This window comes from Herpailurus yagouaroundi, unplaced genomic scaffold (assembly GCF_014898765.1).
Source record: "Herpailurus yagouaroundi ecotype Mexico unplaced genomic scaffold, PumYag 483, whole genome shotgun sequence".
NCBI lineage: Eukaryota > Metazoa > Chordata > Mammalia > Carnivora > Felidae > Herpailurus > Herpailurus yagouaroundi.
The window spans coordinates 4999067-5012186 of record NW_024412700.1 but is presented as its reverse complement, the minus strand read 5'-3'; the positions used below and the strand labels follow the sequence as shown (position 1 = coordinate 5012186).

Here is a 13120-nt window from a genome sequence, read left to right as displayed (position 1 = left end):
CCTGGGTGGCTCAGTCAGTTAAGCAGCCGACTTCAGCTCAGGTCATGATCTCACGGTCAGTGAGTTCAAGCCCCGCGTCGGGCTCTGGGCTGACAGCTCAGAGCCTGGAGCCTGTTTCAGATTCTGTGTCTCCCTCTCTCTGACCCTCCCCCGTTCATGCTCTCTGTCTCAAAAATAAATAAACGATTAAAAAAAAATTTTTTTTTGGGGCGCCTGGGTGGCGCAGTCGGTTAAGCGTCCGACTTCAGCCAGGTCACGATCTCGCGGTCCGTGAGTTCGAGCCCCGCGTCAGGCTCTGGGCTGATGGCTCAGAGCCTGGAGCCTGTTTCCGATTCTGTGTCTCCCTCTCTCCCTGCCCCTCCCCCGTTCATGCTCTGTCTCTCTCTGTCCCAAAAATAAATAAAACGTTGAAAAAAAAAAATTTAAGAAAAAAAAAAAATTTTTTTTAATAAATAAATAAAATGGCAAACTCAACAGACACATTTACTCTCCCCCCTCCTGAAACATCCACCAAGATTCTCCTTACAGATAGGACTTCTGCTTTCCAACACATAAAGAGCGGTAAAGTCACCACTCCACACCAACAAGCAAAACAAAGTTGAACTGAAAAACGGGATTTTTTTGTTGTTTACTGCCAGAGAGAGGGTGCACGTGGGGAAGGGACAGAGAGAGAGAGGATCCCAAGCAGGCTCCACACAGTCAGCACAGAGCCTGACGCGGGGCTCAATCCCACGAACCATAAGATCACGACCCGAGCCAAAATCAAGAGTCTGATGCTCAAACAACTGAGCCACCCAGGCACCCCAAGAAACAGCTCCTTTTTTTAGATCTGCCCCGTGAGGTGTGCCTCCCGCACTGAAAACACAGGTGGGCACGCAGAATGGGAACTCGCCAACGCAGAAGCCTCCAGAGAGAGAACCGATGAGCTGACAGGGAAATCCGAACTGTCACCAGCCGGGGTTGCTGGCAGCTCTGTGAGGACAAGTCTGAGGTACACACTTTCATGAGCTCTACCAGCCCTCACGGGAAATCTGGGACAAAAACGTACTGGGGCTTCGGGCAAGGGAAAAGGAACCATTTAAAAATACCAAAACGTGGGGTGCTGAGCATTCAGCTCTTGGTTTTCTCTTGGGATTCTCTCTCCCTCTCTCTGCCCCTCGGCTGCTCATGCTCTCATGGGCTCTCTCTCCCTCAAAAATAAATAGGGGATGGGCGCCTGGGTGGCTCAGTCGGTTAAGCGTCCAACTTTGGGTGATGACCTCACGGTTCGTGGGTTCGAGCCCCGTGCTGGGCTCTGGGCTGACAGCTCAGGTCCCGGAGCCTGCTTCAGATTCTGTGCCTCCCTCTCTCTGTTCCTCCGCCACCTGTGCTATCTCTCTGTCTCTCAAAAATAAACATTAAAAAAAAAATTTTAAGAATTTTTTAAATAAATAAACTTTAAAACAAAATAAATGCAAATACCAAAACAGGGACACCTGGCTGGCTCAGTGGATTGAATGTCTGGCTCTTGATTTAGGCTCTGATCATAATCTGCTGGTTTGTGAGACAGAGCCCTTCTCCCCCAGTAGGGCTCCGTGCTGGGGGAGGAGCCTGCTTGGGATTCTCTCTCCCTCTCTCTGCCCCGCCCCCCCAAACACCACACACCACTTTCTTCTAGAGGAAGTCTGCCCTCAAGGGAAATGCACTGCTGGAGCCCAACCTACCTGGGGGCAGGGAAATACCCAACTCCAGTCCCCTCCTGCCCTCCTGTCCCACCCAAGGGGAAGTGGGAGGCACTGGTGAAGTGGACCAGAAAGCGGAGACCTGCTCAGGGACGGGGACACCTCCACCTCCCCCACCGGCCTGCACACCACTTGCCTACTGACAGCAAGCAGCTCCTTTTGTCTGGTACCTCATGCGCACCTTTCAACAAAACATCACCAGGCATACCAGAGGGCCAAACACAGTCTGGCAGGCTTAAGCAAGCCTCGGCACAAGTCACCAGTGCAGGAATCACCAAATCAGGAATCTGGTGAGACTGTGATTGATATGCTATGAGCTTTAATGGAAAAGCAGACTACACGCTAGAACAGAGGCACAACGTAAGCAGAGGTGAAATTCCTAAGAGTCAGCAAGAAATGCTAGAGAGCGAAACCCCGGCAGAAAAGATCAAGGTCTCTGATGAGCTTAGTAGTAAACGGGGCATGGCTGAGCCAAGGGGCAGACAAGCCAGGGGAGGAACAGACTGACCGCAGAGCGCCCAGTGCCGGTGGGGCAGCCAGCAGAGGTGCAGCCCGCGGCCGGAGCGCCAGAGCTAGGAAAGGAAGGATCAGAAACAGGGCTCCGAAGCATCAATCAGCTCTGAAGGACTAAATGAGAATTTCCCCCAAATTAACGTCAGGCACCCAACAACACCTCCAAGAAGAACGGAGAACACTATGTGGGGTAAATACCCAAAAATTACACCTGGGCGTATCACATTCAAACTTCAGAAAATCAAAGATTAAAAAAATCTTGAAAGAAGCAAAGGAACAGACAGCCTACCTATGAGGAAGCAAAAGAATTCCATCCATGTGAGAAAGAAGGGAGTGAAACAGTTTTAAAGTGCTGGGGGGGGGGGGGGATGGGGGGGTGGACACCACCTCCAACTCTGTAGCCTGAAAAGTTGTCCTGCAAAAGTGAAGAAGAAAGCCCTTCTCTGGCCAACAAAAACTGAGGGAATTTGTTGCCAGCAGATCCACCTTGCAAAAAATGTTAGAAGCCCTTCAGAGAGAAGGAATATGATGTAGGACAAAAACTCAGATCTGCATAATGAACACCAGAGAAAAGAGAGGTAGATATAAAATACACTTTAATTTTCCTCAGTAATCTAACAGGTAACTGTTCCTTCAAATAACAGCAACAGCGTATTCCACGACAGACACTTCTGCGCATCCCTAGACCTCCTGCAGGTGAACGAGAACCCCACAGGCAGGAGGGAAGAACTGGCATCAGAAGGTGCTTGCACTACCCGGGGACCATGACAGTGTCGATGGCTGTGAAGTCAGTCATGAAGGAACACGGCAAACTCTAGGGCGAGCACGAAAAAAGGTAAAAAGGAAAGGGGGTGGGTGACACTCTAAAAAGGAAAGAAAATGGAATCACATGAAACGTTCCATCAAATCTACAAAAGGCAGGGGCGCCTGGATGGCTCGGCTGGTTAAGCGTCCCAGGTTGATTTCAGCTCAGTTGGTGATCTCCTGCTATGCGAGATCAAGCCCCACTCTGGGCTCCGTGATGAAGGTGAGGGACCTGCTTGCGATTCTCTCCCCGCCCTCTCTCAAAAGAAATAAGTCAAGTTAAAAAAAAAAAAACTACAAAACGCAAAACAGTTGGAAGGAAGACAAAAACAGCAACAAAGGTAAAAATGGTAAAAACCCAAAAATGGTTCAAGAGCCACTTTAAGCATCAATGGCCTGGGGGCACCCAAGTGGCTCAGTCAGGCTCCACACTGTTGGTTTCGGCTCAGGTCATGATCTCAGGGTTTGTGGGTCTGAGCCCGAGTCCGGGCCCACACTGTGAAGCCTGCCTGGGATTCTCTCTCCCAGCCCCTACCCCACTCGCTCTCTCACAATAAATAAACATTAAAAAAAAAAAAAAAAAATCCACGGTCTGAATAAAGCATTCTGCAGCCCACCTAACAGAATTTCTCCTGCGTGGCACACTGACGCACCCACTTCTCCATCAGCCTCCTCTCAGGCCCTTCGAAGAGCTCGCTCTTCCACGGGACACTCCCACGGGCTCCCCCCACCCCCTCAGCTAACCAAATTGGACGCCCAGGCCCCTTCCCTGAACCCCGGCCGGCCAGGCCCCTACGACCCAGCAGCTACCCTTCCCTAGCTCAGCCTCTCCCATGGGTCAACCACCCACCGGGAAAAGTGGACGGATGCACAGGAGGCGGGTCTGCGTCCCGTGCACACCTGCAAGGCCTCAGTCAGTACACCTGCCGCTTTCTGGCCTGTTACTTTTCGTGCCTGTCACCTTTACTGTTTTTTTTAACATTCTTAAAAATTGGTGTTAATGGACACGCTGTAATAGTCACAAAAAAACGCAAGTTAGAGATGCTAGTTATTTTTCCTGCAACAGTTAGGATGAAATGTTTCATTAATTTACTACCAAAACCCACCACACATGTCACCCGTGTCATCTTGGGGGGGGGGGGGGGGAACCTCAGACTCCTGCACAGCATCAAAGGCTCGTCCCCTGATTTCGTATCCTCCTGGCTGCCATCCCAGGTGCAAACCGGACTTCACCATCGGGCTTTGAACAATGAGGTCTGAGTGCCCTGGTCCCTCCCAGGTGCCCTCTGCATCCTCCAACTGCGAGGAGGACACGACTCCTTGCCGGAGGACACGCCTCCTCGCCGGAGGACCACTTCGGTGCAGCTAGCTTCCTCCCCGCTGAAACTGCGTCTTACACACGCCTCCATCATAGCATGCATCGTCATCTCGTACCCATCACTGTTTTCCAGGCTTTTTACATCATAAACTCCTTGAGGGCAGAAGCCATCAAAGTTAGCTTTCGATCTCAGTAATCCAGTCCCCAGCAAATTATGAGGAGACTGAGTACAGTTACTCTGGGGAACAAAATGTCAGGGAACTATTCAAGTTCCCTCATCTTCCACTGGTGAATCAGCTGAAGCCCCATCGATTCATCAATATGCATGCTGCACTCAGTATTGTAAATGTTGGTGCATAAAGGGCTTGTATTTCCTAATTAAACCTCCCAAAGATTTCACTTCTAGGAAGACTTGAGCGAATCAGCAAATCTTCTCACTGGCTAGGACTCGGTCCATGACGGCGATCTTTTTAACGTCTGTTGGGCAGCCATCTTTGACGACTCCACGGAGCCCGTCACTACCTACTTGCTTGACGGTCAACTGTCCTGGCCACACTGGAAACACTTAACACCACTCCTTCCCAGTCTGCGTTCAGGCAAACGACACTGCATGTGACTTGAGCACACCTCCTGCCTTACAAGGATAAACTCAGTCAACGAAAAGAGCAGAACTGGAGGCATTTAAATTAGCATCTTTCAACTTTTGGTAGAGCGTGCAAGGTTGAATTTGGCAAATTAAAAAAATACATGTGAAACACAAACACACACAAAGATGATAATGTGACCTGATAAAGGTGTTACCTACACAGCTATTACTATACAACATATAAACGTATAAAGACACACATGCCCCAAACTTACAAGGTCACAGGCCAACTTTATGTCAATATAAGAAATAAAGAATTCAGGACTAAATCACAAAAAGAAAAAAAATTATGCAGTACCAGGGCAAAGAGATGTGGGCACGGCGGCACCACCACCAGAAGTAACGGTCAGATGGAAACCAGGCACCAGGCCCGCACCCCAGCTCACGCTGCAGAGGCCCTTACTGGCAGGGCAGTTTCAGAAAACACACACACAGGCCACCATTACCCCTTTAACAATGAGAGCCATCCCATGGGGTGGCAGGCACCACAGACACGGGAGCACCCTGACCCAGCTCATACCTGAGCACCCAGTTCAGGCACTGAGAGCAGGGCCGGTGCCCTTATTTCTGCACCAGAAAACCCGAGGCCCAGAGACAGTGCCCACCCGGGGTTCAGAGCTGCGCACCACTGTGGTGAACGAGCGGACCAGGAGTCAAGCTCAGACCCAGGCCCTCCAAGCATAAGCTGCTCTCTTCAGATACAGAAGGGAGACGCCAAAGCAGCTCACTGCGGGGGGGCGGGGGGGCCTAGGGGCACAGTAGGTCAAGCTTCCAAACTCTTGACTTCATCTCAGGGTGCTTGAGATCAAGCCCCAGATGGCGCTCTGCCATGATAGCGGAGAGCCTGCTTTAGATTCTCTCTCCCTGCCCCCCCCAAAGAAATAAACATGAGACATGAGAAAAAAAGAAGTATCTCGCTACGTATGCTGTAGAAATTTCTACATCAAAACAATGGGTCTTTTAGAAAAATAAGAAAGAAAAAGACACCATCTCACCCACCTGCCTTCCGCAGAGGCTGCACTAATTTCCATCCTAACCAGTATCATCAGCCTCATGTTCCTACCCTCAGGAACAACACTAACCTGTCTGACTTTTCCAGCCACTTAAGTGAAGCCTGATCTGTTCTGCACCCATGAAGTTAAGCATCTTTTCATGTTCAAGAGCTATTTGTAAGTGCCTCCACTGAACTGCCGGCCTATGTCCTTTGCCCATTTTTCCACCTGTTGGCCTTTGTGTTTGGCGGGGGAGGGGGGGAAACCAAGTTCTTACTATGTCTTCTAACCTCCATTCCTTCAATGGGGGCCATTCACCAGCTGAGCTGAAAAATACTCACTTGCTAGGGCTGGAAGAAGTGGTCGCTATAGAGTACTCCTATCAACATAAGACAGAGTGCAATTCAAACTCTCAAGCGAGTCCAGACAGGCCCAGGACAGGCACCCTGTCAGCACAAAGGCTCCAGAGAAAGAAGCACAAACAGAGACCTACAGAGATGGTGGTCTACAGAGCCACTTAGTGTGTGGGGAGGCTCCTCTAGTGGGTTAAGCATCTGACTCTCGCTTTCTGCTCAGGTCATGATCTCACAGTTCAGGTTCATGGGTTCAAGCCCTGCGCTGGGCTCTGCACGGACAGTGTGGAGCCTACTTGGGATTCTCCCTCTCTGCCCCTCCCCAGCTGGCATGCTCGCTCTCTCTCTCAAAATAAACAAACTTGTAAGAAAATATGTTCCTGTATACCCAATATGCCAGATACTGTACATCCTAATCTCATCTTCTCAAGAAGTCTCCATCCACTACGCTGTACCTGAACGATCACGGACTAGCTGTCTCTGGAAAAACAAATTCTCGCTTCTTTTAGGTTACACTTCAGTAGTCTCGACGACACACAGAGAAATCCTGTAGTCTAAAGCTTCAGTTCATCTGAGAAAACAGCTGCTGGGGTAGAGATTAGTTCTCACGGCACATCGTCCTCGAAGGATGAATTGCCTCCTCTTTCCCAGAGATTCTCTGGATTAACCGTTTCTCAAGTCTAACTCCGAAGGGTCCAACCCTGCCCATGGAGACTCCTGCTTTCCTCCAAGTAAACCTTACAACCACGAAAACTGAGCTGGGGCATACACACACACACAATTGCCAACATGTCCCTGGAAGTGAAGGCTGGTACTTCAAATACCTATTTCTCTAACGTTGCTTGCACTTTAACCCCTGTACCATGACCTCAGTACCGAAACAGAAGCTCTGGTTCCCAAAGTTAAGTCAGCTAGCAACTTCTACAACCACTCTACAGGTGAATTAAACCATCATTATTAACATTTACAAGTTTTATATTCCTAGAGAGTTCTTGATGGTAGAATTCTGGGTAAAATAAGTCTGGTCATTTTTTCTAAGTGAGATTTCACTTCAATGACCAAGAGAAAAGAGAGCATTGATTTCCCAATCAAACCACCTTTACTAACTTCTTTTCCCGTACATCATTGAAAAAGTACTAGAAAGGCACGCTACAGATTCCCAAACCTCTTGGGTACCTTCAAAACCTCACCTGATTCACTTTAGACTTCCTATGACCAATGAACCACCTCATTTTCCATTCAATACGATAATCTCTAAAAATCCAGCCCCTGAAGTCATACTCTTCATCAACTGCATGCAAACCAGTCCGTAGGGAAAGAAAAGCTCTAGCTGCAAAGAGAACACCAGGGCACCAAAACAAAGACGGAAGTTAAATGTAACAAAATATCCCATGACAGCACTAAACGCACAACTTCACTACCCCTCCCTCCAAATACCATTTCCCCCACCCCACCCCAGAAACAAGGTGCAAACGGAAATGATCTCTATGGAATAAGGCGAGGAGTGCTCTTGTCCATGAAGTTTACCTACCCTCATCTTTGACCACGAACACAGTAGGTATTTGATGACCTACATGAGGTGCTCCGTGATGAGTTAGCTCTAACAAGCCAAATTTTCTACACAGCTCAGTTAGGAAACCTTGGTTTTGTTACTATTTTACAGAAGAAAGATACTCAAGAACGTATGTGTCCAACATGACTGCTACAAACACAACACCCTTTTAGACCTCTAACAGACTCTTGGAGTCAAGGTCCTCAAGCCTGGGACTTAAGACACCTCTACATTCTGAAATGTTGTTACTCTGTATCCCAAATCTTAGCCACCCACAGAAGTGACCATCTTTCCACCAGACCTTTCTCAAACATCTCTCCACCTAACATCAAAGCAAAACAGAAACAAAATCTCCTTTGTTCCTTCCCAATCCATGAGACTCAACATTGAAAATGGAGCTCAAGGCAGAAACCCCCTTTCTTGCACAAGGCCTGTTCTATCCCCCCACCCCCACCCCCACCGGGAGAATGCTGCCGGTTCTACACTGTTTCAAGTAACGTAAATCCAGGTCAAAAACCCACTGAAGACACTCCCTCTCTTCAGCTTTAAAAACCAGAAAATCAAAACACTCATTACTTCTACTAACCCAGAAAAGTCATAATTGTAAAGAAAACACTTTCTAAAATGTTTAATTGTGACATCAAACTAATTTAGTGCAATGCTGTCTGCTTCGTGGAAAAGCAGCAGGCCCGACGCTCAACAAGAAAGAGGTCTGGGAGTTTCCTCTGTGTCATTTCATTACCTGACAAATTACCAGAACAAACACACACGTAGGTGGGGAAACAGAAATGAACTGTCACTCCTTATCACAGACCATCTACTAAGTCTTTATCTTGTGCTGACCTAACATGTCCTTAAGTATTCCCGACACAAACGAGGAAATTACTTCCACTGTAACTCAAGATCTCAGACCAACGATTGCAAACACCGACCATCGTCAACTATCAGACACTTAGAAGCACGACTAAAGTCCCTTCATTACAAGAGAAGACACGGCAAGCACTCAGTCCTGGTACTTGTGAACGCAAATTGGGTATTTTTGCCCCCAACTTTCCTAAAATCTGGATTTCATTTACCGCAGCAGGGTAATCAGGACAAAGACAAGCCTGGAAGAAGGATCCAATTCAACCAGTATTCTCTCTCGGCACCCTGGGTCTGGAGCAATGCGACAGGCACAAAGGGAACACACAAGAGAAGGTTCCAGGCCTGCCCCAGGGAACACACAGGGAGGCCCCAGCACAGATACAAGGCAAACTGCAATAGCCTTTGCTGGTGAAAAGTAGGATGAGCATTTCCAAGGGCACAGAGCACATGCCCCCTGAAGCAATCACACTCCAAATACAACTGATCCTTGCAACTGAAGTGAAGAATCCTAAAACACCTGGAGTATTTTCATAAATAAATATACACACACACAAAAACAAACCCACGAAGTTCTACTGCCTCACAGCCGTTCACCGTGGTTGCTATGGTCTATCTAGGATGGCCAAAACTCCTTACAAATGTTAGGGGTAGCATTTTTAAAAACACCAAACTATGTCCAAATAAGGAATAGCTCTCGAAATAAGGTATTACGGATATAAATAAAACAGACTCCTCCCCCCACTGACGTAGAATGCAACCCTTAGAAATTTAACTACCTTTTTAATTCCTCTAAGATTTTATTTTCAAATAATCTCTACATCCAACAATGGCCACGAACTTACAACCCTGAGGTCAAGAGTCACACACTCCACCGACTGAGCCAGCCAGGCACCCTTCATAATTTTTTTCGGCAATTAATTTTCCCCACCTTAAAAATGAGACGTTGAAAAAAATAACAAGGTATTTTTTAAACTTTCTTAAGTAGAACGTTTAAACAAAAGAGGTCAGCAACGGGTGCACCTGGATGGCTCGGTGGTTTCAGCATCCAACTCACTTCAGCTCAGGTCAGGATCTCCAGGCTTGTGAGTTCGAGCCCCTGAGTCAGGCTCTAAGCTGACAGTACGGAGCCTGCTTGGGATTCTCTCTCTCTCTCTCTCTCTCTCTCTCTCTCTCTCTCTCTCCCCCCTCCCTCCCTCTCCCTCCCTCCCTCTCTCTCTCTCCCCCCTGCTCACACTCCCTCAAAATAAATAAATAAGCTTCTTAAAAAAAAAAAAGTTTGACTGGTTTCTGCATGCACCCCTAAAATTACAAAGTTTGAAAAACACCTACAATCAACCTATAACGAAAGCATCAAAATTCTCCAAGCTGAACTCCAGAAGTTCTTTTTTCCAATTAGGCTTTAAAATTGTCTTTCCATTCCTACATTATCATCCTTTTTTTTTTTTATTTTATTTATTTACTTACTTATTTGAGAAAGAGAGAAAGAGCGCGCGAGCACAAGCAAGGGAGGGGCACAGAAGAGAATCCCAACCAGGCTCTGCTGTTAGTGCACAGCCCGACCTGGGGCTCCAACTCCCAAACCATGAAGTCCTGACCTGAGCCAGAACCAAGAGTCGACACTTCAGTGACTGAGCCACCCAGGGGCCCCTAATAATCACTTCTACTACTATTCTTATCTTCACCAACTTTGCTTTTCTTCTCATTTACCTCCTGAACTTAAAGTTCTCACAGATCTTATTTACCCAAAAAAACACTACAGCATTTGTTACATCTCGCCACTGACCCTGTCCTGAGAATTCCCTAATAAGCCTGCAATTATGCCAATTTCCCCACTAGGTGGTGTCCTGAACAAATTTAGAGCAAACCAAACTTCCAACATAGACCTCCACCACTCTAAATTTTGCAATCATTTCCCAGATAGTAAAAAGGCGAAATAAGGCTTTTCAAATACCCTACTAAAACATCAACTTACAAATATAAAGCCTGATTCCATTAACTTAATCCTTACCAAGAGACATCAGAAATGGAACATAATCACCCTTAACCATCACAGCGGCTGATGGCAGTCCCACCGCTGTAACCTCAGTGGAAGGTAACAGGAAACATCACCAAGGTGACGCAGTGAGCATTACACTGCAACCCTGAAAAGCTGAACTTAAAATAATTTACCAGGGCGCCTGGGGGCTCAGTCGGGTAAGCAAGCGTCCGACTTCAGCTCAGGCATGATCTTGAGGTTCGGGAGTTTGAGCCCCGTGTCGGGCTCTGTGCTGACAGCTCAGAGCCTGGAACCTGCTTCAGATTCTGTGTCTCCCCAACCCCCTCTCTGCCCCTCCCCCACTCCCACTCCTTCCCTCTCTTGAAAATAAACATTAAAGACAATTTATTTAATGGGAAAAACTAACTTACCGATCTTTAAAGTCCCTTTTTAAAACTAAAAAATACACATGCATACATCATCCCACCACAAACCTGATTTTTGAGTTTGCTGGGTTGAAAACTATTGACGGTGCGGAGTACAACTCTATTTGTTTGAACCTGTCCAAAACAGAGTTAATACAAGGAAAAACGGGTCTACTCTTAATTCTTACACCTGTAAGAATCACGAGTTTGCTGAAAAAGAAAAGCTATTGTAAAGCCACTTAATTGCAGGAATAGCGTAATTCCCTACCCATGATTTACTCTTCAGAATATTAGTCAAAGGATACTCCCCACCCAGCCCTCTAGGTAAGCCAGACCGGCAACAAAAATACCTCTCAAATACACCATGTCAAGAAAACAAAGTTAGGGGCGCCTGGGTGGCGCAGTCGGTTAAGCGTCCGACTTCAGCCAGGTCATGATCTCGCGGTCCGTGAGTTCAAGCCCCGCGTCGGGCTCTGGGCTGATGGCTCAGAGCCTGGAGCCTGTTTCCGATTCTGTGTCTCCCTCTCTCTCTGCCCCTCCCCCGTTCATGCTCTGTCTCTCTCTGTCCCCAAAATAAATAAACGTTGAAAAAAAAAGAAAAAAAAAAAAGAAAACAAAGTTAACAACACTGATTTTTTTTTTCTACGAGGGTGCTGAACTCCTGAAACTCTTGAAAGCCTCGTTTTTACACTCCCAACCTTCCCCTCCTACAGCACCAGCCCAAGGCTGCTTAGGCCCATTTCAAAATTCAGCCTCCCGGCTCCCACACCCACCAACCACTGGGCCAAGCCCATTTACTTCCCGAATTCAGACGCGAGTAACAAACATTCCACCGCCCACTAGATAATGTGCATAAAAAGCACGGATCTTTTTGTTACCGGGCACACAAATACAGAAGCACTGGGGCCCCCACATAGGCAGCTCAGTCGGTTAAGCCTCGGCTCGGATCGTGATCTCTCTGGTGTGCGTTCGAGCCCCGCGTGGGGCTCTGTGCCGACGTGTGGAGCCCACTGGGGATCCCGTTCCCCTCTCTCTCTGCCCCGCCCCTGCTCCTGCCCTCGCTCTCAAAAAATAAATAAATAAATAAATAAATAAACAAAAAAAATAAGTAAACATTAAAATATATACACGCAAATACTAACCCCAGAGAAACTGTAGTCTCTTACTGTGAACAGGAGAAGTCCAGATTAAATTTCCCAGAGAAATCTGAGAATGGGGTAGTCTGGGGGGAGAGGCAGGCTGTAAATACGTGTCATTAAAACATTCCTGATACACACAATCAGCGGAGAAAACGATCAGGAAACGCGTTCCAACGACAAGTTTCTTCTCTCCTTTTGCTGGTCGGTCGTTCAAGTTCGCCCTAACTCAATTCGAAGTCCTACGACTTCTGGTCCCAACTCAACTGGGCGCCGCTCCGCCTGCCCCGCCCCCCGCCAGGTGGCGGTGTGACCTTGCCCCCTTTCCCGTCGGCTCTCAGGTGCTAAAGGAACGCGTCCGCGGCCCCTGACAACCACTGCTGCCTCCCAAAACAGGTCTGGGCCACACGAAGTTTGCGATTTACTCTTCTCGCCAACTCCATCCCCGCTTGGGCAGAAGCGGCCATAAACCGCAAGCTCCGGTACAGCCGGAGCCCCCCCCCCCCAGCGCACACTGGCCGTGTCGGTTGAAATTCGGGCATTCTGCTCGTCGCCAAACTTTAGAAAATCCCAGGGGGAAGTTCCGGGAACGCGGCTTCGCGTCTCCCGGAGCCGCTTCCTGCTCCCCGCGCCCCGCAGCGCCGCCCCCCACGAGGCTTCCACCCTCTCTGCAGACCCGCCTGGTCTCCGGCTTTGGGCTCCTTCCTCCACGCGGAGCTTGAAAGAAAGAACAAACCTGCCTTTCACGCCGCCGGCCCCCCGCCGCTGCTGAACTGGACGGACGCGGGGGGACCCCGGCCCCGCGCCGCCCGCCCTCCGCA

The 13120-nt window shown here is 48.4% G+C and overlaps 1 protein-coding gene across 2 annotated transcripts in view; it reads right to left on the bottom strand.

The window, feature by feature from the left end:
* Window positions 1-13060, bottom strand: part of DNAJB6 (DnaJ heat shock protein family (Hsp40) member B6) — a 68995-nt gene extending 55935 nt beyond the window's left edge. Inside the window, exon 1 of one of the 2 annotated variants that reach the window (XM_040464511.1) lies at window positions 13036-13060. The gene's annotated coding sequence lies outside the window, so the exon portion shown is untranslated. The remainder of the gene's footprint in view (window positions 1-13035) is intronic. The other variant, XM_040464509.1, reaches the window with a different exon arrangement.
* Between the last annotated feature and the right edge of the window lie 60 nt (window positions 13061-13120).